Consider the following 22829-nt stretch of genomic DNA (forward strand, 5'->3'; position numbering starts at 1 on the left):
AGATTTTTCTTCATTGAAGCAGTCAAAGGTACCACACATCTTCGTGGGAGATGATGCTAAAATGGAAGTTGAAGGGAAAGGACATGTCAAAACGGAAGATGGGGAATTCAAAGATGTACTCTATGTTCCAAATCTAAGCTCCAATCTCCTATCAGTTTACCAAATCACTCACCTTGGAGATGGTCATAAGGTTGAGTTCCTTCCTGATTCAGTGATGGTGCGTAGTCTCAAAGATGATTCATTGGTAGCAGTTGGGAAAGTCAATGATGACAGGAGGCTTTATTCCTTCTCCCACTTTGTGCCTAAGAGTTCTTCTCAAGCCTTGTTAACTCACTCAAATTCTTCAAACAACTTATGGCATGAGCGGTTTGGTCACCTTGACTTCCGCTCTCTTCAGCAACTTTTCTCAAAACACATGGTCAAAGGTCTACCCAACATTAGCTTTTCTAAGGGACAATGTTTAGTGGATATGCATCTCAAGGAGAAGTATGATAAAGGGAAGTCTTCTCAAGCTCATGTTGTTCTTCAGCTAGTTCACATGGTATTAGCAGGACCATTTGTAGTGACTTCAGTCAGCCAAGGCTACTACATACTTGCATTTGTTGATAACTTTTCTAGATTCACTTGGGTCTTCTTCCTTCATCACAAGAATGAAGTAGTTCACAAGCTTCAAGAATTCAAGACTCATGTTGAACACAAGTCAAGGAAATCCATCAAATTATTAAGAGTGGACAATGAGAAAATATATGTTGATAGAAAACTAAAGAACTTTTGCAAAATTGAGGAGATTGATCTTCAGAACTCACCAGCATTCAATCCGCACAAGACAGATGTTGCAGCTATGAGGATTAGGACTCTCAAGACCATGGCAAGTTGCATGATAAAGGCCAAGTCTCTAGATCCTACACTTGAAGTTGAAGCCATTAGCAGTGCTACTCACATACTTAACAGGTCTCCTCATCCAGCCTTAGATGGCAAGACTCCTTTTGAGGCATGGTGCGGTAGAAAACTAGTTGTGAGTCACCTTAGAGTCTTCGATTGTCTAGCATGGGCTAACCTATCTTCCAGGAGTTGCAAGGCACCGTCACCTAGGCCTCGTACCTTTATCGATTATGAAGACAATGTGAAGGCTTACAAATTGACGGATCCAGAGACACATGAGATCTTTGTAGAGAAGGATGTTCACTTTGAGGAAAGTTCTCCCAACTTACCCTCTACTCCTCTCCGCACTTCATACACAGTGGAAACTGATAGTGACACCAGCTATAGTGCTTCAACAGGTTCAAATATGTGGGATTCTGTCGATAGTTGTAGTGAGAGGTCACATCAGTCCAGTCCACATGCTTATATTGCCACAGTGAAAGGTCCATCTCAGCATGGTACATCTTGTCTTCTAGCTCCAGCTTCACTTGACTTGGGAGATAGACTTGAGGACACACATCTTCTCATTGATAATGATACTTCTACAGTTGTTGCGAGGGCTCACTCTAACCCTCATGTCCATTCTCTACGGGCCCGTTTGGTGAGCGAAATAGGAATACGTATTCCAAAAATTGTGAATTCCTTGTTTGGATGCACCAAAATGGGATTGGAATACGAAGCAAAAATGGAATACGTATTCCATTTTTGGCCCAAAAATGAAGTTTTGCAATTCCACCAAAATAGGTGGTATTGGAATACGTATTCCTATTCCATTTTTTTTAATTTTAGAAAACATAAATTTTCGGGTCCGCGAATTCCCATCAAATATTCGCTGAACCAAATGGAGAACAGGAATACGTTCTATTCCAGAATACATATTCCGAAATACGTATTCCAGAATACGTATTCCTATTCCGCTCACCAAACGGACCCTACATGATCAATCTGAATAGGTTGGCGTGATTGTGGATCCTTATGAACAACAATTGGTGGCAGTCTCTTTGTCAGAAGAGGAGACATATGGTTTAGTGGAATAGGTTCAGCAGACATCCTTGACAGATATGCATTCATTCTTTTCAGCATAGTTGGAAAGGGTGAACTTCAACATCAGTACAGGGATGCTTGAGCAGGTTTTCAGGCCAGCACACATCTTCAGGACAGTACCTTGGGCATTGTTTCTTCCTAAGGGGAGGAACACCATTCTACATTCATGGACCTGCTTCTTCATCAGAGTAGCTTTCACTTGTTGGCATTCTTTTTTTAGGGGGGGAGCCTCTTTTGTCTCTCTTCCTTCTCTTATTCTCTTTTGTATATATTGGACATATGTCGTAATGGGTGGGTCTTGATTACTCCATCCATCGTTGCATCCTCTTCTATCTCTCTTTTTTGGGGGAGGGTTTTTCCCATGAGGTTTTCCCTCTTTCCCCGCTTTATGGGGGATTGCATTTCATTATGTACATGGGTACCTTACATGGACTAGTAGGCGAGACCCATTATGCATCTTCATCCTAGTTCATAAGCTTGAGGGCATTACCCTAAGTTGCACTTAAGGGGTGGTGTTGGTGTAAATAAGTACTTTACTATTTACACTTACTTAAGTTTACTTAGGTTAATGCATTATTTAATTATTTTGCATTATTTTATTATTTTTATTTGTGAGACACTTAGGAGTTTGCACACCTTGTGATTTGTCATGTTGACAACACAGGAGTATGCAACTTTATTTGAGCACATGATGTCTACAACACTATTTTGCGTGTCCCACCCTTCTAGGCTTATCCTCTCATCACCACACTTACTTCTGTGCTTAATGGAGGATAATCCATATCTGGTGGACATGTGCTTGGTTGTCTGACACTTCATGGTGCTAACTTCTATGCATTCTAGAAGCTCTCCTGTAGCCTTTATATTCAGGCACTTCTAGTGTACTCTTATGTATCATGTTATTGAATACATTGTTATTTTGATCATACTCTCTCCATTCTTGGTCTAATAGTTGTGCTTGTGTTTGAGTTCTTAGTTCTTGGGTGAATTTTGCCATTAGGCAAATTATTACAGTTGGAGACATGATTTAGAGGTTAATGCATGACACTCATAATAGGTTTTTTCATTGATTTTGTAAGAAAAGATAAACTAGAGCAAGAAAATGAAATCAATCTAAGTGAGCAAAGTGAGAAATAATGTTACCATGAAATAACCAAGTTCCAAGAGCATACACCAAAGTAGAGAAACAAAGGAGAGAAAGGATTTGAAAGGGGAAAGAAAAGAAAACCCCTTGTGAGTATTATTAATGAAGGCAAAAGCCTAAGAAGGGTGAGAGAGAGAGAGAGAGAGAGAGAGAGAGAGAGAGAGAGTTGGAGCACAATAGTTCATTACAATAACATCAATGTGATGTGTAAAGAAGAATGAGAAGGAAGCATCTCTTTTATAGAGATGAGAAAGGAGTCACATGTGTAACTCCAACTCCTATGAATGTTACATTCATAATAAGTGTGTGCAAAGTGTCAAGATCCTCTTAAGGAGGATAAACTAATTTTCTTTTATAAAAGGAATTATAAAAAAGAGCTTTCCTCACATGTGGACTAGAGGACAAGTAAATGACATGTGTACCAAAATATGCATTTTAGAAAATTTAAAAGCATATTTAGTCATGTTTGGAATGACTATAATGATTTCTCAGTTCACAGTCAAATATTTCCTTGGGTAAGAGATCAAATGATATCAACCTTCTAACTCAAGTGTTCACTTTCGCTACCTTCCTTTCTAATGAGAAATTTGATGACATAGTGGTAATGACCATTTATATCATAATGTATACTTCCATTGATTGCACTATATTTAACCTTGTAATTTTATGTTTTTATAGTACTTTCTCCATGTTTCACAATTTCTTATCCAATCATTTTAATTTTTCAACCATAAACTAAATTAAATTTCACAAATTTCACAACTTGATAATAGAAAACTTTGAGTCACAAGTGTCATATTATCGTTGCTTTTACATGACTAACCCAATGTCCCCATTCAACTTCTTAACTCTAATTTTTGCTTAATTTTAAGAAGTTATAGTGTCCCAATGTATACTTTAAATGATAGGAAAAGGATAAAACATAATCTTCTCTTATTCTAGTGGAGCAGTAGCTGGTTACAAAATGAAAATAAGCATTGAGAAAAAAGTGGGGTTTGGAAATAAGAATTCACTGCTAATTGGAAAAAAAAACACACGGCTTCACAATTTTTTCAATAGAAATTCTATAACTGACTACAATATTTATGTCAAAAAAAGTGGATTAATAAAAAAATGCAATTTTGTGATTGCCACATAATGATAAGGGATGGTTTCATCATGCATTAGAGAAACTATCAACATATATCCAAATGCGTTCAACTCCCAACTCCTATTCTTTTCAATTGTCCCTACATCTATTATGACTATTTACAATATCCAATGGATTAGTTAGGGGTAACTAAAGTAGTTCATAAAAGAGATTGAAATAAAATGTCCATGGAGGGTTCAAAATTCTTGATTGATAGTTTGATAGCTGGTCAATTAAATTTGAATAAAAGTTTATAACAGTTGTGTTGAATGTTTTAGGATATAAATTCTTCATAATTCATGTTATCAATATACATATGGGATAGTATTGTGAATCTGATTAACATAAGGATTTTACATGAGTTGTAGATTTGCATCTTGCTATAATTTTCTCCCATAAATAGGTCTCTCCAAAGCTAATAGTTTCTTTGTCTTCCTAATTGTGTATCAGGATTTCTCTCATTTATATTCTTCTAAATTTACTAATTGACCAAACTATCCTAGTCAAATTCACCATAGCGATGCTTCTATTGTATCATACAATGATAATCCATCATTTGTCAATTGCAAAGGAGGGTATGATTCATGCTTCAATCACTAAGGCACAAATCGCAATATTTTAGTAGGTGCCATCATTGGAGGACTCGATGAGAATGATAACTTTTCTGACAAAAGAGACAACTATGGGAAGACATAGCTAAATGCCTATAGTAATGCTCCAATGGTGAGAACCTTGACAATGATGATAATAATCAACTTCAACAAGCCATAAGCTACATGGTGGGCTATGGACCAAAACATCCTAGTCAACTTCACCAAATAAACCCCTATTGTAGTATACAATGGCAATCTAAATGAGGGTATGATTCATGATTCACTCACAAAGGAAGAGACCCCAATATTTCAGTAAGTGCAACCATTGGAGGACTTGATGACAATGATACTTTACCAATGAAAGAGACAACTACGAGTAAATAGAGACAACTAAATAGAATAATGATCTAATGGTGGGAACCTTGGCTAGACTCCAATAAGGAAATGTTGATAATAATTAGCTTCAACATGGTACTCGTGTCTTCTAGTGAGATTCTATATGGGTCACTCATTTTAATGATTCTATCTCTAATTGTCTATTCTCTTTGTAGATATTGTAACTATTAAGCATGATTGTTGATGGTATTCCTATGGGGGAGTATCCTAGCATTGTTGGAGACGTGATTTAGAGGTTGTGTGTTGAATTTATAATAGAGTTTTTCATTGATTTTGTAAGAAAATATAAACTAGAGCAAGGAAATGAAATCAATCCAAGTGAGCAAAGTGAGAAATAATGTTACCATGAAATAACCAAGTTCCAAGAACATACACCAAAGTAGAGAAACAAGGGATACAAAAGATTTGAAAGGGGAAAGCAAAGAAAACCTATTGTGAGTATTATGAATGAAGGCAAAAGTTTGAGAGAGAGAGAGAGAGAGAGTTTTGGAGAAAAATAGCTCATTACAATAACATCAATGTGATGTGTAAAGAAGAATGAGAATGAAACATCTCTTTTATAGAGATGAGAAAGGAGTCACATGTGTAACTCCAACTTCTATGAATGCCACATTCATAATAAGTGTGTGCAAAGTGTCAAGATCCTCTAAGGAGGATAAACTAATTTCCTTTATAAAAGGAATTATAAAATGAGTTTTCCTCACATGTGGACTAGAGGACAAGTAAATTACATGTCCTCCACATGTGTACAAGAGGAAAAACTACAAGCAGGGATCCTTGAAATAGATCCCAAATTAAATACATCCAAGGAAAGATTAATAGTTCTAACAGATTTCAACATACTAGTTATTCTGTGAAGACTAGCAGTGCAACAGACAGAGTTTGGTTTCACAAGGTTTGTGAATTGAAGATGAGCTTATGCATAGTTGGTATTATGTTCTATAGAATTTATACATGATACAACTAAGAGAATGTATGAAAAGATGAATACTAGATAAAGATATGATTAATTTAGTGAAGGTAGCGTTCAAATAGAGTTTTTGTGTAGCAGTTGTTTTTGTTTGGATTGTATCTCCTTACAAAGACAAAATCTGGTCATGCAGACTTGGATAGAGGTAGAAGACATGATGGAGGTAACTTACATATACTTATCATAGGTATTCCAATAGGTTTACAATTCTCCAATCCAAATCCCTTCAATAATTCTCATGATATGAAAATTTCATCTTTATTCTACAAAATCTACAATCCCAAGAAGTATTTCATCTCTCCAATCATACTCATCTCAAATTATTTCTTCATTTCTTATAAAAATTTCTTTCTAGCTTCATTGCTACCTCCAGAATTAAGTGTAAGTGCACCAAGATGGTGTACAAAAAGGGGGGTATAAGTGGACATCTTTTGTCTGAAATCAGGTAAACTTGAACGTGAACTAGACATTTGAGGGTCATCCAATCAAAATGACAAAATCTATAAAACATATGAATTATAGTATTATGAATCTAATTTTTAAATTACTAGAATTTTTTAAAAATTCATAAGGTTAGGTGGGTCGAACCATGCACACATGAAAATAAGTTCCTAATTTTTTTAGAAAACATAATGGAGTTGTTTTCGTGTGAAGCACAAAAGACATAGTTATATTTGTTATTTTTCAAATCCCTTTGGTAGGATGATAGTTGAGAGTGATATCGAAAAGTTGTGTAATTTTTTGTAATTTTTTTATAAGTGTTTTTTTTATGGATTATTGAACTAACTACATCCTGAAGTTTTGGTGCTTGTTTGTGTGCTAAGCATAACTTGCATCAAAATAATAATAAAAATGCAAATTTTTTATATAAAAAAAGTGTATAGAATCAAGTGTAAATAAATAATATGTATTTTATTTTGTTTGTGTGTGTGTGTGTGTGTGTGTGTGAGAGAGAGAGAGAGAGAGAGAGAGAGAGAGAGAGAGAGAGGGAGGGGGGGGAGGGAGGGAGAGAGAGACTATGATAACACTCTTACCTACCTATTTGCTTTGTGTCATCCACTTTAGCAACCAAACATGTCATTTCAGTAGGGTTCAATTAAAATACATTACCTCTTATTCATGTACCAGTACCAATCAATGTACCATTCTTATCTTTGATAACAAATGTCTTCTCTGCAAACTGCAACTAATATCCTTGTCAACAACTCTCTCTCTCTCTCTCTCTCTCTCTCACACACACACACACACACACACACACACACACACACACACACACAAATAAACACAAGACATACACACTTGCTCACTCACTTATTCACTCAATAGAGAGAGAGAGAGAGAGAGAGAGAGAGAGAGAGAGAGAGAGAGAGATTTTATGAGCTATTGAGTGAATAAGTGAGTGAGCGACTGTGTGTGTGTGTGTGTGTGTGTGTGTGTGTGTGTGAGAGAGAGAGAGAGAGAGAGAGAGAGAGAGAGAGAGAGAGAGAGAGAGAGAGAGAGAGAGAGAGAGCGCTATTGAGTGAATAAGTGAGTGAGCAAGTGTGTATGTATATGTGTTTGTTTGTGAGTGTGAGTGTGTGTGTGTGTGAGAGAGAGTGAGAGATTATGAACTATTGAGTGAATAAGTGAGCGAGTGAGTGTGTATGTCTATGTGGCTTTTTTTTTTTTGTGTGTGTGTGTGTGTGTGTGAGAGAGAGAGAGAGAGAGAGAGAGAGAGAGAGACTATGATAACACTCTTACCTACCTATTTGCTCTGTGTCATCCACTTTAGCAACCAAACATGTCACTTCACTAGGGTTCAACTGAAATACATTACCTTTTATTCTTGTACCAATACCAATCAATGTACCATTCTTATCCTTGATAACACATGTTTTCTCTATAGACTGCAAATAATATCCCTTGTCAACAAGTTGTCCAACACTCAAAAGATTAGGTTTCAAACCATCCACAAAGTAAACATCTTCAATGTTAGTCTTTCCATGAAGAGTCATAGATCATTTTCCTTTTATCTAACATGTTGCATTATTTCTGGAACTCTAAGTATTCCACCATCATAACTATAAAATTCAACTAATTCATTCATATTTGTAGTCATATAATGAGAACAACCACTATCTATAATCCAATCAAACTTTTTCTTCTCAATTTGTGATACTAATGCTCTTTCTTCTTTTATTTCTTTTTTAGGGCTTTCATCTTTAATAGCAACAAATCCTATCTCCTCATGTCCTCATCATCAACATCTTTTAGAAAATTTACCATCTTAAAATTAAATTCACCATCCTCATTAGTATAGAAGCAATCCTTAGGTGCTTTTGATTTGTAAGGCTTTCTAGCTTAAACTTCTTCACTCTCTTAGGACATTTAGAAGAATAATGGCCAAGTTCTTTACATGTTCAACAAAATTTTTTTTTGTTACCTTTAGGGGGTTTTAGAAGGGCTGTTCATTTCTAACTTACCCCATGCCAATAACCCCATGAACAATGGACTCCTGGCCATTGATTCTGGATGTGCAGTAGCTATGTGTCATTTGTTGTATTATTACCACAGTGGCAGTAGAGAAAACATGAACAACTCAAACCTCTAGGCCTTGTGGGATAGTGATGCCTCTACCACCACCTTTTCCTTCTCCAACGTGAACGAGACACATCCCAACAAAAGATCCCAAAAGAAGTAGCCTATCAACTAATTAAATTGAACAAATGCAATAAGCTAAAAACTAATAAGAAGCTTCGACTTTCTTCTAACCTCATCCTCTTTTTCTTCTTCCCTATCTTTTTCTTCAAGCACACTTCTTTAGAAGTTTCGATTCCCATTGACACGTCCACAACATCTGTCTTCCTCTTATTTCTCCCATTTGATCTCAGTGTTCCTGTCGTGTACTTAAGAAACCGAAGACCCCACCAACTGAAGTTTATTCAATTTTCTTGAAAAAATAAGGTGGAGTCCACGTAGGTTGTACAAGTCGCAAGTGAGATGACCATTGACGAATGACGATGGAATCTTAGATAAGAAGGAATCAATTAATTCACTGTGGAAAACAGGTGATAAACAGTATTCTTATCCAAATGACACGCATTTCAACTCATTTCCTTTTCACATCCCAGAACCATGGGCGACGATTGGATTTGGAGGGTTCTCGACTCTTGAAGGCTTCAATTTTGAAGCCCGTTCATCCATAACAAGTGCTGCCGGCGCACTTTTGTAAAAGTTAGATTAGGCTACTTTTAATATTTGAAAAAGGCCTCAAAACCACTCAATGTACATAATCCTTATTTTCAACTGCCTATAAATAGTCGGAAAGAGTCGGGGAGAAGGAGATCCATAAGATACAAGATGGCTCGGCCTTCGATGTTAGTCGCAAACAAGCCTTGGATTTCTCTCAATCAGGATTTCACTCTCTTCTTACGAAGATCAGCTGCCAAATTCCGAGCTTTGAAGAGTGTCATTCCTGCGCTTTTGCTATCATACTCCTTGTGCATTGGTGTGGGTTACTTTACTTGGATAGCTCTTCTTCTCTGTGATTTAGTTGCAGGGAAAACATATGTGGATGGTATTGTCGTACATCTGACACATGAATCAGCGCACCAATTCGTGCTCCCTTCATTGCAATTTACAAGCGGAGCGCTCGGACTGCTTGTTGGCTTCTCAGTAGTAACAGACGGTTGTTTCACCCGCATCAAAGGAGAGTGTTTGTACAGGTGGAACATTGGGCGGCTGCCTAAGGTGAAATATGGGAGTTTAGTGGAAGAAGAAGAGAAGAGAGAAGAGTGTTGTATTTGTATGGAGGGAATCGGAGGGGCAGAGATGGTACGGATTCTCCCAAACTGCAAACACTATAATTTGCACCGGCGCTGCATCGATCGATGGCTTCTCTGCCGAAGCAGCTGCCCCGTCTGCAGAGCTCCCGTTTGCCGGTAGCCCTTGTCGTTGGTCGGCGATCTCACCGCCGTCTGCCGGTAAGAGTTGTTCCGACGTGGAACTTTTTTTCCACGTGGGGCGTCAGCTGATACGAGTGCCCCCTCTGTACAGCTACCGATTTGGCTGAAATCGTGACGTCATTTTATGCCAGGAGATAATGAGAGTGCTAGGTTATAGAAACGAATTGTACATAAGCAAATATTAAGAGAGACGTGAGTTTTTTATGTTTTTAATACTGAAAATGACTCATCATTTTTTTAAGCTTATTCTTCCTTGTAGCTGATGTTCTGAAATTAGGTAAAAGTTTGAGTCTTCATTTTCTTCTCATTATAAGTTTATACGAGAACACCCAAGAAGTAAAATTTAAACAAAATTGTACATATAGGGGAGAGGTACCAGTAGTGGGGTGGGGTCCAATAGTAGTTATAGCAATTGTGAATATTAATACTATTAATAAAAAGCAAATTAATATTAAATCTTGATAACATATATTTTATCTATTAATAGAAATATTAGTAGATATGTGATACATGGAACCAATAATACTACGAGTGAGAACTTGTAATCTTTAAATGAAAAAGAAAATTTATACGTCTATTATCAAATGTTATGCAATATATTTTGCTTTGATTAATATAAATAAGTTGACTACAATAAGTTCCTTAGTTTTAAAATAATGAATCTATCATAACTAAATAAGTGTCTCAGAAAATTTAATTGATCTATTGCATCTCACGATTAGAAATAAATATATAGATTTAAGATCCAATATGTTACAATTTAAGATTTGATTGTGATTGACAAATATTACAACTTTCACTAATTAAGCAATGCTTATTTCCTAAATACCATCACTGAATGTACAATAATCAGGCAGTTTATAAATCTATACATATATTCTTTTTTTAATATTACCCACTAGTGTACAACTACTGGGTACTTTACAATTGTAAACAAATCTTTTTTTTATAATAATACTGAGTGGTGTACAACTACTAGAATACCATCAAATCTAATGTCAGTAATTTATTTCAACTTTTCATTCCAGCTTGCTCCTAGCCGATGCATTTATTGGCTTATTTGACCTTTCACCTACAAAAACAAAAAACTTGTAAGACTCACCATATAAATAACACAAAGGAAACACAATGTTTAATTAACAAGACAACTATCAAAATTTCAAACTCTTAATTTATGAGAACAAATTACATCCTACTAATACAGTCAAATCATGCAACAAAATTCAATCCATGGCAACAAAAGCTATCCAAGCAAATTTAGGAAAATTAAAAGCTCAATCCATGGCAACAAAAACCATCCAATCAAATTTGGATATTAAAAAAGACTAACCAATTGAAATTTAATCTAATCATGGTTAAAGAAGTGTTAACACAACCTATAAAATGAATGGATAGTAGTCTCTCTTTTTTTCACTATAGAGATTTTCTCTGCTTTAGCTTGTATTTGGGATCAACAATATCTACAACTGCTCTCATCAACCACTCTCATCAACCAGACTAAGCATATTCAGGAGCATAATTTTCAACCAGGCTAAGCATATTCAGGTGGATAAATTTTGAGTCATTTTCATTTATATTTTATTTTTTTAGATCTTTTTTTTTTTTTTTAATGAAAGATATGCTCAGAGAGAACATACAAGTGAATAGGTTTGTACCCATATGTTCAAATTAGAGCCCCTGTCATTTTTTGAGGATTTGCATAGAACCCTCATCACCCATTCAAGTTTTGAAAGGTTTTCCTACAACCCTCAGCCCTTGCCTTCACCACCATTAAAATAGATAAGGATGAAGAACAGTTTGTCCGAAATAGAAACATATAGAGTTTAAGGTTTAAGGCTTAGATTTAGAAATCTTTAGCCATTGGATTCTCTTCACTCTTCACACATTTATTTTATAAAGGAAATGCAATCTTTTAAAAAAGAAAATTTTATTGCATATTAATGTCTTGTTTGAAAAGAAATGCTATCTATATAACTCTGAGTTGTGAACAAAATAGTCAGCAACAACAAAAAAATGTTGACCAAAGCATTTGCATTATTATTAATATTTTTGTTGTTATTGTATCATTACATATTTATAGAAAAGGAAGTTCAATCAATTTAGTAGCTAGAATTTGGAGACCAGCATTAAAAGAAAACACACTATTTTGTTAGAATTATTTGTCATCTTTGTTAAGATTGATTGCAATCTTCTATTAAAAGAAATAATGAAAGTAATATTCTACCATAACCAGTTTATTAATATAATTTTTACATGTAATAAATTTCACATAGATTACATATATTTCACCATGAGAACTTCTAAGAGGAATCAAGTTCAAAGAACAAGGCCTCTACTTGTGCACAAAAGAGGGGTTATGCTTAACTGCAATCTAGAAAATGAAAGCAATACTAGAGATCAAATTAACATACCAAATCAACCTGAAATACCAACTCCAGATCCAATAGATATATTGGATGTGCAAGGTAGAGTTTCTAGTACACAAATGACTTCTAGTACATCTAAGAATGCACCAATAAGAAAAGATTGGTCAAATTTAGACATGGACAATGCAATCAAAGATGTTGAAGATAATATGTGTTCCATCCGAGCTGCTGCCAAGAAATGGGGTATTCCTTTTACAACCTTGTCAAATTGGTTGCAAGGTATCACAACTAGAACAAAGAGAGGTCCATCCACTATATTATCAAGTGAAGAAGAAATGGAGATAGCGCAATGGTGTCAAGATATGACAGAGATGGGATATGGTATCGAAATAACATAATTGAAAGCATATGTTGCTCACATTTGTGAGACCAGGTCAAACCCCTTCAAAAATGGTTTTTAGGGAAAGTCATTGTGGACAAAGTTCAAAGAAGACATCTTGAGTTGGCATTAAGAACAGAAGAAGGTATAGATAAAGATAGAGCTACCATGCTTAGACCATCCATAATAGCAACTTTTTATGACAACTTGGCAAAAGTTTACAAAGATAAACAATACATGACCCACACCAAATTTGGAACTATGATGAAATAGGTGTTCAAGCTGGGAGAAATTGTGGAATGAAGGTGATAGCCAAAAAGGGCTCAAGGAGTGTGCCTTATGTATTGTCAAAAAGTAGAGAATGGATCACCATATTATGTTGTGTTAATGTTGCAGGACAGAGCATTCCAGGATTCTACCTCTTTAAAGGTCAAAGGAAAATAAAAAATTATATTGCAGGTTGTGAACCAAGGGCTTGTATGGTAGCCCAACCTCATGCATGGACTACTAAGGAACTATTCCTCAATTGGTTGCATCACTTTTCTAGATCCGTACCTGGTGGAGTTTCACCTAGTAATAGGCATTTACTTATATTTGATGGTCATGGAAGCCATGTGGCATTTTCCAGAATTCAAGAGGCAAGAGTTCTAGGAATTGATCTCCTTACATTGCCAAATCACACAAGCCACAAGCTCCAACCTTTGGATGTAAGTGTGTTTTCTCCTTTTAAGAACTACTTCAAGAAAGAGAGATCAAAATGGATGGCAAAGCATCATGGATTAGAAATAAATAAGTTCGAATTAACTACCTTATGCAAAAAAGCATTAAAAAAGGCCCTCACTCGAAAAAATATCAATGTACGATTTAAGAGGACTGGTATTTGGCCATTAAACCCAACATCAATTATAAATGACATGAATCCTAGCAAAGCATTTTCAATTTGTGTTGAAGAGGAAGATGAAGCAATTGCTCTTGAAAGTATTTTGAGATTTGTAGGAGTTAGTGAGTCTGATATTCAAGAAAGAGTAGAACAAATTCAAAGAGAAAATGATGCAATTGAAATACAACTACAACACGATAATGCCACTGTTGAACAGGGACAACATGATTCTGCCATTGCTGAACAGGGACAACATGAATCAATACATATTGTGCAAGATACACTAGATTTAAGTATTCCTATTGAAGTGAGTATTCCTAATTACATCATGGAAGGTGCTAGAAACCTTTGTGTGAACTTGGACTTAAATAATGAGGATATAGGATTATCACTGCCATCCCTTCCTCCATCTCTTCCAAACACATTAGTTCATTACTATGCAACAACAGAGTTTGGTGTAGAAAATGAAGAGAATCAATCAATAGAGAATGATGGCAATGATGGCATAGTGGATGAAAACATTACAAATATAAATAACAACCAGCTAGAAGGTAACCATATGCCATTATTATCATCTTTCTTGAAATTACCAAATGCAAGGGTTAATGAAAAATATTCTCATGAGAGTGGTGGCACGATCAGGCTCAGTCAACAGTCCCAAATACTCACAGGAGATGAGTTCATGCAAATTTACATGGAACAAGAAGCCAAAAAGAAAGATATTGAAGAATTGAAGGCCAAAAAAAGGAACAAGCAAAGGAGAGAAAAGCTAGTAAAGCTATCTAGAGAGAGTTGAAAGAACAAAAGAAGCTAGAAAATGCAATGAAGAAGAAAAAGAAAGAACAACTTCAAATGATACAGAGGAAAGACAGAAAGCAAAAAAAGGAACAGGTGAAAAAAATTGAGAGAAATTGAAAAAGCAAAAAAGGATTTGGTAAGGCAGAGGCGTTTAAGCAATCCCTCAAATCATCTTCTAGAAAATTCAATTCTCAAGGATATAATGAACATTTACAGTCCTTCTTATTCATCAATTGCCAACTGTTCAAACAACAATTAGATTTGTCCAAGCCAAGTACATCTTCCCATAACACCTCTCATGGAGCAAGGAAATGGAGGATCTACAGCCATAGCTAATGGAGGGTCAAGTTCTAATATTACATCCATACCCACAGATGTTGTAGGTTTACATAAGAGCTAATATGAATGTGTCACTAATACTATCTAAGAGATATATGTTCCTTGAGATTGTTTTTATTTTATTTGAGATTTTTGGTAGGTACATCATTCATCAAACCATTTTTTTTTCAAGTAAAATTTCCTTGAAATTGATTTATTTTATTTTATTTTTGTAGGTACATGATTCATCAAACCATATTTTTGAAGTAAAAGTTCCTTATTTTGTGGATGGATGTTACGTACATGATTGATCAAACCATATATAGGTGCTCCTTGAACTAGAAATGCAATATGTTATGAAGTATTTTGGCTAACTTCATAGATTGATATAACTTGAGATTGGATTATGTTGAAATAGGATATACCATGTGCTATGAAGTATTTTGGTTAACTTCATACATTGATGTAAATTGAGACTAGATTATAAACTATGATGTAATGTTTTTGATTTTTGGATGGAAGATAGGCAAATGAGTGATCACGCCACATACTGGCTCCTTGAAACTAGATATACCTATACCATATGCTATGAAGTATTTTGGTTAACTTCATGCATAGATGTAAACCAAGAGCATATTATAACTTATGATGTAAAAATTTTGAGTTTTGGAAGGAAGTTAGGAAAATGATTGATCACGCCATATATAGCCTCCTTGAAATTGGGCATATTTACATAAATGCACATTGTATGTATACATGCATATTTACATACTCATCCATATGTTTGGGCATATTTATTTTTAAAAACTTCATATGTGACTATTTCTTGTCAGCCTAAAATTTTATAAATACACTAACTAGTCCAGAGTTGTAGTTTAGTATATATAGATTCATGTGCAAATATCTGCAAGTACATGAATATATGCATGCTTCTATATGTTCATGCATTAGTGACCAATATTTAACTACAAGAATTAAGCTAATAAAACAATAAACAAAATAAAAATTAAAAAATGGGAAAAAAGGGATCATTGCCTTAGTGAGGTGTAAATTAACCTCACCTGAAATCAATAGTGACTTCATCCTCCTTTTATGCAACTCAATTTCATTTCCTATACAAAAAAAAAAATTGCAAAACTATCACAAGTCAAATATACATATAATATTTAGCTTTGGCATTTGGCATATAATATTTTGCATAATTAATGAGCAGGCTAGTAAAGAGAACAAGCACAAGGAACCCCTTTTAATAAATGTGTGCAGGGCAAGAAAGAAAAGGAGTACCATTTTGAGGATAAGAACATAGTAGGGTTGATGATAAGTGGATAAAGATAACAAGACAGGAACCATGAGCAATCTTAGATTATAACAGTAAAACAAGAAGACTATCTATATGCTCGCTGACTTTTTCAATTCATTTAGACGCCATATTGAGTTTAGGAATCTTTATAAATCGTAGTAAGAAGAAACAAGAGATGCAAAGTGTCAAAGCTCTTGTCAATAATGTAATAATTTTATGGTTAAGGCTGGGAAAAACAATAAATATAGGAATTGATAAAAGGTAAAACACTTCTATATTACAATTTTCTGAAGCTTTAACAGAATATGGCTATCACTGAATCATGATCATGAATACGAAGATACTGAAAGCCTTGATATATCCAATTCATGGAGAAAAACATGAAAATGCATGATTATGTAAACATATAGCTCTAGCCATTTTATTCACCATTTTATAGTATTCTCAGAGGCTGTTGGAGGAACCAACTTCAGATTATATGGTTTGTTTGCAATCATTGGATTAAGGCATTAAAAAATTAGAGAATCTTGTAGTCATTATGTTAAGGCATTGAAAAATTAGAGAATCTATTAAATCCATCTTTTTGCAATCTTTTGTAGATATTACAATAGTAAAAACAACATCTATTAATTCAATAGTATCAACAGATATAGGGAGAACCTACAATGAACTTTTTCATTAGACACAGAGTGCTACATAGATCATCACAAATATACCACAGAATCCAAAAAAATGTGGAAGTTGAAGGGGATGAACCAAGGCATTCAGGGTCAGAATGGATGAGGGAGTCAATTGACCAGTAGAGAATCCTTTTATAGAATAACAAGAATCCTTTCATAACATAACAAGAGCTATAAGACCTACATAAAAAAATAATCAAAACCCATGTCTGCCCATGAAATTAGAGGTAAAATTAATAATATTAATTAAAAGAGGAAGATTCTAAGCCCAACCAAAACAAAAACCTTGATCACAAAAATTGACTCTAGTAGCATCAAACCACAACACGCACTTGTAGCTCTCCATAATTTTCCCCACCCAATTCAAAAATTCACAAAACTCAGTAAAATTTCCCATATCCATTTCAAGTTTTGAAAAGAAAATCTGTAAACTTCCCCATACATATCAAATTCTAAAAATTTTTAGCTAAATTTTATCAAACCACTTCAATTTTAGCAAAATTCGGTAACATTTCCCGTAACCATTTCAACTTCTGAAAAAGAAAAATATGTTAAAAGCCCCCATCCATTTCAAGTTCTGAAAAGTTTCAGTAAATTTCATCAACCTACTTCAATCTTAGCAACACTTGGTAAACATTCGATAGACATTTCGAGACTTTTAAGTTGGGGAAAAGGGGCTTATAAGAATACTTACGTACAATGTTCTTCTGATGGAAGAGAGTGGAGAGAAAGCCTATGCTGCAGACTTAACAACTCTCTTGCTAGCCATCGCCATAGCCATTGTCCAATGAAATTCAACTATAATCAAGCTGATCAGTTGAATGTAGTGTTGAGATATGGCAAAGAGATCGCATATATATATATATATATATATATATATATATATATATATATATATATATATATATAGGTGGGTGGGGGGGGGAATGGTACCAAAGACCCAGAAGGTCAAGAATATAGGTACTATCCAGTTGGGAGCTAACCATATCTATCAATAAAAAGAGTGAATATTCAATAATTCAACAAAAATCATATGAAGCATTTTGAAGTGGAATGACAATATTAAGTAGCCCCCAAATATTGAAAACACATATTCATCGTGGCAGCTCCAATGATGAAATAAGCATGGATACAAATATTCTCTCAAGAACAATAGTAATAAAATTAAAGAAAACCTGTAACTACCTCTGTATATGCAGTTGTTCCAGCACCACAACAGTATATATTTGGTGCAGTATAATGTATTTTTTCACAATTCTTATCACAAACTATTGGTCCTTCAGTGGCTTTAGTGTCAGCCCCAAGTATGACTCCATCTTGAGTTGGAAATGTTCACCTTTAGCAAGATATTTTTATATTGCAATTCAAATTCAAATTCTGCTCATACAAACACCAACATGAGGCTAACACAATCTCTTTGTGATCACTAACATTGGAACGTTACAAGTTCCTCATGAGCACACACATTAGAAACCTACAATGGAAGACCAAGAGTCAACTTATAAATCCACCCATAGATATTATAACCAAACACCAACAAGGAAGACCAAGAATAACATCTTAGATATCAACCTCTAAATATTTTGTTAAGATCATGACTACCAAAATTTTAAATGCAATTGAGAAGCATTACTATAAAATATGGGAAAAAAATTGAGAGTCTAAAAAAAGTCCAAAGCATTTGTGAGGTTTTATATTTTAGGTCAATACACCATGAAACAATAGAAAAGGGATGGAGAATAAGGACTTTTATCTCTATAATAGATCAGAGTAATTAATCCATTTTGCTCCTATCCTAAGACAAGCATGGCCCCACTTAAAACCATTTTTAAGATAATCCCTTTCATTTAGTAATTTAAAAACTAATGCACCCCTCTCACCAGATCGTGCTCAGTTAAGAGATTTCTCTCAAATTGGAAAATCCTTACCCTTCTCCAAGTCCTGTCTTAAAAGCCTACATTCGCTTAAACTATTTTGCCCAAGAAAACTTATTTCCCTTCCAAATATGGTGTGAACACACACCTTTGAAAATATGCATAGATCTAAACTATTTTTTACCAAAACCTTGTATTGAAAAACCCTAACACTTGCCTTGTTGTGGAGAATATGAGACCCTGTTGTGGAGAATATGAGCTCTGGTTTGAATGCATCTGCTAAGAATTACAACCCATAATAATCACTAAACAATGTATGTCAAGAAATGCAGGAGAAGAAGTAAAGAAAATGATGGGCATCAGAAATACCTAAATAGTGGATGATGGACTTTCCATCTGAGAATCAGTTGGTAGTGTGGCTAGGGAAAGTGGAGCCATATGGCTGTCTTGTGGGCTGAAACGTCTACTTGGGAAATGCAATGACTGCATGCTTCAGAACTGAAATAGTGTTGTGAAGCACCCTTCTTGTTTTAAGATGTGTGCATTTGGAATAGAGCAGCTTGGCATAGATCAAAGTACAAAAGACGTGTAGGTGCCAAATTTAGTGGATGACACCTTGGGCTTCAAAGTATCTTTGCACTTGAAGAGGCTTCCACCATATTTTTTATGAAATCTTGAGAGGCTTCCACAAACTATTGCCAAACCCCAAGATACCCAATCCATATTCCACTAGTTCCCAGCACAGAGAATTTCGTTTGTTTCTTATACTTATTGTTACACTAAAATCACTACATTTTATAAAAATAGAAACACTTGAACACATATTTAGAACACGATAAACAAAATTTATAAATAGAAAAAACCAACCTTTCCATAGCTACAACAATCTACAAGCTTTGATGGCTTAATATAATCTTCAAACTTTTTCATTTTAGACATAAAAGAAATTATGTGTCTGACCTAACCAGATGTCTCAACCATTTTAGGGCATAATGGAAAACCCTAGCGAGAGTGGAGAATGCTACTTCAAAATAACCAGGTCGAAAACTTCAAGATGAAGAATGTGGAGAGTTTGATCAACATGTGTAGGCTACATATGATCAATGCCTGTACATGTTAGGACAGTTTTTTTTATCATAATTAGTATTATATTATTTATTTTTAAGTGAGATTTTTGAAGGAATAGGTGGAAAAATTATCATTATAGGTATAAGAGTGTCCAATTATAGGGGCATTGATAATTCTTTTGGGTTAATTGTAATGCCCCACCAAGGGATCCAAGAATTAACCTAGAATTTCACTAAGTTCGGAAGCATTTAAAAAAAAATATATATATGAAAGTAAATACCACATATAACTTATACACAATAACGGAAGCAATAGCAATAGCCATCTAAAAGTTAACATAACATACATAACAGATTACATTCTTTAAGGATCCCTTAACGTTGAATTACATCTAAATCAACTAACATTATTGAATCCATCTAATACAACAACCACATGAAATAATAAGGATAAGTCCAATGTTTATACATTACATTTCTAAATGCTCAATCATCCACTGTACATGTCATAGGGTATGAAAAGAATATACATATGCGAAATAAGGTACATCATCCTATTCTAATCCATGATACACCAAAGTAGAGATAACCATATGGTACACATGATACATCATCATAGAAGATATATGCATCCATCATAAAGATCAAACATAATAAACTAAGTGCATGGTTCCTCCCAACCGTAAATAGCATCATTAGACCATCGTGGATCCTAGCCATCCCTCCGTGCATAACATTCCAAATCACCGAAGAGATCATTGGTATTAACATAGTAGGAATGTCACTCCTAACATTTACTACATCATATGTAGAAAGTAATCTAACATGCAAATATAAGCATAAGATAACATCATCTAACATATGCTAATCATTAGTGAAAGGGATACATATCCACCATCATAAAGGATGCATCCGCCACGATGTCTTAATGGATCTCAAATGGTAAGAGTGGAAAAACACTACCACCCGACCACGTGGTACCTAAGTGGTCCACTCCCACCGTGCTGAGGAGATAATCTCAAGTCCCAAACAGGCTATCAAAATCACATAGCACAAGAATACTCTCTAGTCCACGAATCCTAAAAGTATACTAACTCAAAGGTTCCAATCACAACTCGACATCTAATTCCTAGAGGCACACAAAGACATGTAGGAAACCTACTATGCAAGCGGGAAAGTGTCATCGCATATATCATGTAGAAGTTACCCTGGCAGTTAGCTAAACTCCACGGGTCCCTACTGATCCTCATGCGGCCACTAGTATCCTCTCATACTGACAAGGCATACTATGGAATGCAAGGTTGCAACCATGCATTCTCTCTACTCCCATCCTAGTCTATACAAGCACTCGAGGCATGGGCGAGAACAAAACAATTATCTTTTTAGGTTCATTTAGTTAGTATTAGGTGTGAATGTTTTCACTTATTAAACAACTTACAATGAGTTACCCTGGTAGCCTCTTAGGGCTCCGACCCCCATTGCAAGCCACTTCCCGACACTACAAGCAGATAACCTACCCTAAGCTCATGGAATCAGAAATCACCCCAGTCCTATATGAGTTACTGGAAAGAAAAATCAAAAGATAATCCATAATAAGAACATCAAATATCCACAATAAAAGCATCAAATCTCCATGAGCATCTAAAAAACATCCATAGAAAATCATGACCACAATAGCTCTCTATTGGCAACTGAAGCATCACTGATAATCAAAAGTATCCATTGGTTCTCAATAACCAAAATATATCTCAAAGCATACTGATTGAAGACTCCAAAATGGTTGAGTCAAAACATGTCACAACATGACATCATAAATCAACATTTCAGTCCCATCATGGCGACTGAAAAATATGCCAAGGATAACTGATCGATGACTCAAAAATGGTTAACTCAAATGTCTCATACATATAAATCTCAGCTTCTCGCAAGAAGACTAGAAAACAATAACGATAAGCAATTACAAACATTTCATAGAGAATTCCATCACATAACCATGGTTGGGTTTATAAAGATCGAAAATAAGACATCATCATGACATCACAATCATAACCCCTGAGCCTCTGGTAGATGTCCTATAACTGGTCAACATTAGTCAACCCAAAACCCAAAACAAATAGCATAGAGAAAACACAATGCAAACACATGTTTTTGGTTTGCTAAAACCACATAGTTGAATTAAGTGTGGAGGTTTCAGTTTCTGTTTGCAAGTATACTTCAAGTATATAAGATTTATCATTTGACCTACAAGTCAACCTGTTTGTTCCCTTGATAGCATTATCCTTCCATTATTTTAAAACAATTTTCTAAAATAATCATAAGATAATTATATACTTGTATAAAACATTGCACTAGCACCCATTGACTTTTAGATAAAATCACTCACGCTATTCAAAACATTAGAATCAACTTTTCAAATAATTAGTTTACAATTTCCTTTAAACACTTCAAGGACAATCATTTATTTAAAATAATCCTCATTGATTTTACGTAAAATCAATCTCATTAATAATTCAATTATTTAATTCCACTAAACACTTATTAATATCTCTTTTCTTTTAAATCGACCTCATTTAAAAATCCATTTACTTAAATTAATAATTAATTACACTTCATCTACTATTAACTAATTTTAATTAAATTAAATTTAATTAGACTAGTTAATAAACCATATAAAACTATTGCATAGTAATAAGATTCTATTCAAACCTGATGTAGTGGCAAAATAGAAAGCTTATGCGACAGGAAGTCTAGCGGTGATAGGAAGATAACATATAGAACTATAAATCTAGAATTGCATTGCGACAGGAAGTCTAGCGGCGATAGGAAAATAGCACACAAAATTATAAATCCATAATTGCATTACGACAGGAAGTCTAGCGACGACAGGAAAATAGCATACAGAATTATAAATCCAGAATTGCATCGCGATAGAAAGTCTAGCGGCGACAGGAAAATAACATACAGAATTATAAATCTAGAATTGCATTGCGACAGGAAGTCTAGTGGCGACAGGAAAATAGCATACA

At 34.8% G+C, this 22829-nt stretch overlaps 1 long non-coding RNA gene across 1 annotated transcript; it reads right to left on the bottom strand.

Moving 5' to 3' along the window:
• Nucleotides 1-10892: 10892 nt before the first annotated feature.
• LOC149542405 (uncharacterized) lies at nucleotides 10893-12037 on the bottom strand. Its single transcript, XR_016355463.1, has 2 exons — nucleotides 11797-12037; nucleotides 10893-11213 (listed from the first exon to the last, which is right to left on the bottom strand). It is a non-coding gene; the product is annotated as an uncharacterized LOC149542405 (long non-coding RNA).
• Between the last annotated feature and the right edge of the window lie 10792 nt (nucleotides 12038-22829).

This window comes from Cupressus sempervirens, chromosome 8 (assembly GCF_028749045.1).
Source record: "Cupressus sempervirens isolate cs-2001-9-10 chromosome 8, ASM2874904v1, whole genome shotgun sequence".
Classification (NCBI taxonomy): Eukaryota; Viridiplantae; Streptophyta; class Pinopsida; order Cupressales; family Cupressaceae; genus Cupressus; species Cupressus sempervirens.